This window comes from Mandrillus leucophaeus, unplaced genomic scaffold (genome assembly GCF_000951045.1).
Source record: "Mandrillus leucophaeus isolate KB7577 unplaced genomic scaffold, Mleu.le_1.0 Scaffold1103, whole genome shotgun sequence".
NCBI classification, from domain to species: Eukaryota; Metazoa; Chordata; class Mammalia; order Primates; family Cercopithecidae; genus Mandrillus; species Mandrillus leucophaeus.
Window position 1 is genome coordinate 117,494 of NW_012099244.1, and position 5,608 is coordinate 123,101.

Consider the following 5,608-nt stretch of genomic DNA (forward strand, 5'->3'; position numbering starts at 1 on the left):
TGACAGAGTGAGACTCCATTTCAAAAAAAAAAAAAAAAAAGAGAGAGAGAGAAAAGCTTGATAAATGCAACCTTGAAAAGTAAAAACAAAAACTACAAAAGTGTTGGCATCTTCTTTGCCATCATGCTGGAAGTCCTAGCCGGTACAATAAGGCAAGACCTAGAAATAAGCACATACACATTAGGAAGGGATCCAAATGGTTTTCTTGCACAGACAACATGATTGGCTACATAGAAAATCCCAAGGAATCAACAAAAAGCCTCTGAGATATGATAAATGTGCTTAGTAGGTTGCAGAATACAAGGTCAACATGAAAATCAATTGTATTTCTATGTACTAGCAGTCCAAAGTATATTGAAGAATTTAAATATATATACACACACATTATTGACAATTGCTCACTCAAAAATAAATGATTAGGTATGAACCTAACAAAATATGTATAGAATCTGAATACTGAAAGCTATAAAACTTGAACACTGAAAACAGTTAAAGAGACATAAATTAATGCAGAGATAGACTGTGTTCACAGATTAAGAGATTCAAGCTACTCAGGGGGATCACCTGAGCCTGGGAGGTTGTGGCCACCGAGCTGTGATTGTGCCACTGCATTCCAGCCTGGGCAACAGAGTGAGCTCCTGTCTGAAAAACATAGATTAGGAAACTCAACATAGTAAATATGGCAATTCTCCCAAAAGGAATGCACAGATAGAAGGCATACTAAAAAAAAAAAAAAAAAATCCCAGTAGGGATTTTTGTGGATATAGACGAGCTGATTCCAAAGTTTATTTGATAAGGTAAAGCAACTAGAATAATCAAAGGAACTAGAATAGTCAAAACTATTTTGAAAGAAATAAATATATTCAGAGGGATCATACTACTAAATTTTTAAATGTTTATAAAGCTAAAGGAAGCAAGACAGTGTGGTATGGCAAGGGCTAGGCACATTGATCACTGCAACAGGATACAGAGCCTAAAAATCGGGCTCAATTTTGAGTAAAATGCAAAGGCAATTCAGTGGAGAAAGCGTAGTCTTTTTAATAAATGGTATTTGAGCAACCGAACATATGCACACACACACAAAAATGAGCCCCAAATCTCACAGCTTATGCAAAAATTAACTCAAAATATATCTTAGATCTCAATGTAAAATGAAACTATCTTTCAGATGAAATCATAAAGTATTCATGAACTCGAGTTAAGCAAAGAGTTATCAGGCAGAATGCCAAATGCATAATCAATAAAAGAAAAAATGGCCAGGCACAGTGGCTCATGCCTGTAATCCCAGCACTTTGGAAGGCTGAGGCGGGTGGATCACAAGGTCAGGAGATCGAGACCATCCTGGCTAACACGGTGAAACCCCGTCTCTACTAAAAATACAAAAAATTAGCCGGGTGCAGTGGTCCCAGCTACTCAGGAGGCTGAGGCAGGAGAATGTCATGAACCAGGGAGGCAGAGCTTGCAGTGAGCCGAGATCGCGCCACTGCACTCAAGCCTGGGCAACAGAGTGAGACTCTATCTCAAAAAAAAAAAAGAAAAAATGATTAAACATCATCAAAATTATATGATTTTGTATCATGCAGATAAAAATTTGTTTCTGCAAAGACTGTCAAGAGAATGGAAACCTACACTACACGCTAGGACAAAATGTTTTCAAATCATGTATCCAACAAAGGACTTGTGTTTAGAATATACAAAGAACTCTAAACCGAACAGCAAAAAAACACAAGTAGCCCAATTTAAAAATGGGTAAGACTTAAGCAGATATTTCACCAAAAAGAACATAAGAAAATAATCACATGAAAATGTTCAATATCACAGTCATTTTTAGGGAAATGTAAATTGAAGCCACAATGAGACACCGTTACACATATATTAAAATGGCTGAAATAAAAAATACTGTCACCAATTGCTGGTGAAGATGAGAAGCAACTAGAATGCTCATACTTTCATGGTGGGAATGCAAAATGAGACAGCCACTCTGGAGAACAACTTGCCACTTCTTATAAAGTGAAATATACAACCCAGAAATTCTGCTCCTGGGTATTCACCATATGTTTATTCAAAAACCTGTACAGGGATGCTTTTTCTTTTTCTTTTTCTTTCTTTCTTTCTTTCTTTTTTTTTTTTTTTTTTTTTTTGGAGACAGGCTTGTTCTGTTGCCCAGGCTGGAGCACAGTGGTGCAATCTTGGCTTACTGCAACCTTCACCTCCTGTGTTCAAGCGATTCTCCTTTCTCAGCCTCTGAGTAGCTGGGATTACAGGTGCGCACCAAGCCTGGCTAATTTTTGTGTGTGTGTTTTTAGTAGAGATGGGGTTTCACTATGTTGGCCAGGCTGGTCTCGAACTCCTGACCTCAAGTGATCCGCCTGCCTCGGCCTCCCAAAGTGCCGGGAATTCAGGCATGAGCCACTGCGCCCGGCCAACACAGATGCTTATATATCTCTATTCACAATTGCCAAGAACTGAAAACTATCAAAGTGTCCTTCAACGGGTGAATGGACAAACAGCTGTGGTACATCCATATAATGGTGTACTACTCAGTAATTGAAAGGAACATGCAATCAGTGCAGCAACACATCAGGCGAATCTCAAGACATTATGCTTGCTAAGTGGGACAAGCCAGTCTCAAAGGCTCCAGATTTATAATTCCATTTATAAGATATTCTTGAAAAGAAAAAACTAGAGTGAATGAGAACATATCAGTGGTCTTTGGAGGAGTGGAGGGAAAGAGGTAATACTGAGAAGTTTTGGGATGATGGAACAGTTCTGTCTGCTGATTGCAGAGGTGGTTACACAGTCTATACATGTGTTAAAATTCCTAGAACTCCACATCAAAAAATTCAATTTTACTGTATTTTAATTTAAAAAATAAGTCACTTTTTGCATAGCACAAAGCATTATAGGCAGTCAGAAAACAAATGACAAAGCATTTATGTGATTTACATCACAAACCAACTACTACTCTCCCTAATACACAAAAATCTCTAAGTGTCAACAAGGCCAGAACACCACCCCTGAAAGCAGAACATGAACAGCTAACATTAAAAAAAAATACAGATTGCTTTAAAATATGAAGACATGGTTCCCATTACACATAAACAAAATGCATATTAAAACTACAGTAAGATACTAATGTTTATGTATATTGGTAAAAATTCCCAAGTTTGACAGTGCAAACTGTTGGCCAGGAACTCTCACTCAGGAAATGGATATTAGACAATATATGATATTAGACAAATGACAGATATTTGGCAATATCAAGTATTTCCTCTGACAAGGCATGCTTATTCTATGTGTACAAAATGAAGTATATTCAGGGTTATTCCTTGCATCATTTTCTGTAACAGCCAAAGAATGGACACTAGCCAAATTCCATCGCTAGGGAGCTAACTAGATAAATCATGGAATATATCCATTCAGTGAACTATTCTGCAGCTATAATAAAGAATCAGATAACTTCCTATGCCTGATAATAGATGAGTTCTAATATATATTATTGTTAAATGAAAAAAGCAAAGTGTGGAAGAGCGTGTAGTATGCAAAATTCTGTATAAAAGGTAAGGGGTGGCCAGGCGTGGTAGCTCACACCTGTAATCCCAGCACTTTGGGAGCCCGAGGTGGGCAGGTGGTTCACCTGAGGTCAGGAGTTTGAGACCAGCCTGGTCAACATGGTGAAATCCCATCTCTACTAAAAAAAAAAATTAGCCAGGTGTGGTGGTAGGCGCCTGTAATCCCAGCTACTTGGGAGGCTGAGGCCTGAACTCCAGAGGTGGAGGTTGCAGTGAGCCGAGATGGTGTCACTGCACTCCAGTCTGGGCAACAGAGCAAGACTCTGTCTTAATAAATAAACAAATAATTAATTAATTAAATAAAATAAAAAAGGTAAGAGGTAACAGAATAGATACTGGTACTTGTACCACATGGAGAAGCTCTGAACAAATAAGAAAATAATGGAACTGATGATTGATGGGAAGAGAATGGAAACAAAAAGATGGGACATAATAGCAGAAATATTTTCCCTCTATGTTTTTCTGTGTTTAATTTTTGAGCCATTGATACAAATTACGTGTTCAAAAAATTAAATTAACAATTATATTTTCAAATAAGAAGATCCATTTTCAGTGATAGCTCATTCATCAGCTCTGTGGAATGCAATAGAATGGGCAGAAGGGCTCCCTGGCAGAGCTGAGACAGGAAGCCAGAAGAAACACTTCCCTTGCACAAAAGAAGTGAAAATGCAGAAGGAAGTGGCATTGGTGAAATCTAATGCAAAAGGAGCAGAGAGGGTATGAGAAGCGGCATGAGAGAGTGGAAGACATCCGTTGTTTTGGATGTGGCCTTGAATTTAGGTCTGCTTCCTGCTGACTACGGAGTTTGGGCAAGTCTTTTAAGTTCTCTGAGTCTGTTTTCTCAACTGCAAAATGGCAGTAAGAACAAAACCTACCTCACAAGGTGATTGCAAGTGTGAAAGAAAACATGGAAACATTTTGCAGCAGAGAGCAGGGCTGTGTGCTGACAATGCTGTATTAATAAACAGACAAAGGAGGCTGAATGTGGTGGCTCATGCTGTAATCTCAACACTTTGGGAGGCCGAGGCAAGAGCATCACTTGAGGCCAGGAGTTCAAGACCAGCCTGGGCAACATGGCGAAACCTGGTCTCTACAAAACATTTTTTAAAAAATTAGCCAGGCGTGGTGGCACACGCCTGTAGTCTTAGCTACTGGGGAGGCTGAGGCAGGAGGATCAAGGCTGCAGTGAGCTTTGATCACACCACTGCACTCCACCCTGGGCAATAAAATGAGATGCTATCTCTAAGTTTTAAAAAATTAATTGAAAAAGAAGAAATAGACAAAGGAAAAAAGCAAAGCCTCTCAGAGCTTCCTACTGCCTCCTTTCCTGCTGGGCTTCTGTACCACTGAGCCCCAAAGCTCGGACTTGCCTGGGAGGATGGAGAGACAGGAAGCTACTGAGAGGCAAAGGCAAAATCCCCCTGGGCACACAGGAGGAGGACAACTGGAAACCCACCCAGTCTTAGAGGATTATCTTCCCAACAAACTCCAGTTTGCAGATTTGGTCGTGAGCAGACCACCTTCCTGTGGAGCATTTTAGGAAGTTTGAGTGTTATTCTGAGAGCAAGTTTTCAGGGTTTTGGGTGGAGGTAGGGGTGGGGTGCTGATCAAATTTGCATCCTGGAAAGATCACCGTGAACACTGTGTAGAAAGTGCGTTGGAAGAAGACAAGATGGGGGGCGGGGACCTCATTAGGAGGCTGCTGCGGGAATCTGGAGGGGAGTCAGAGGTGGCCCTAACTCAGGTGAAGGGATGGAAGAGAGACTGGCAGGAGCCTCCGAGGGCTTGGTGAGTGTCTGATGGAATGCTGAGGCAAGGAGGAGGAAGAGGCAAGGACAACTCCCAAATTTCAGGTGGAGCAGCCCAGTGAGTGTCATGAACACCATTTGCTGAGACAACAACAAAACAGCAAGAAGCAGCCGGGCGCGGTGGCTCACGCCTGGAATCCCAGCACTTTGGGAGGCTGAGACGGGCGGATCACGAGGTCAGGAGATCGAGACCATCCTGGCTAACACGGTGAAACTCCGTCTCTCCTA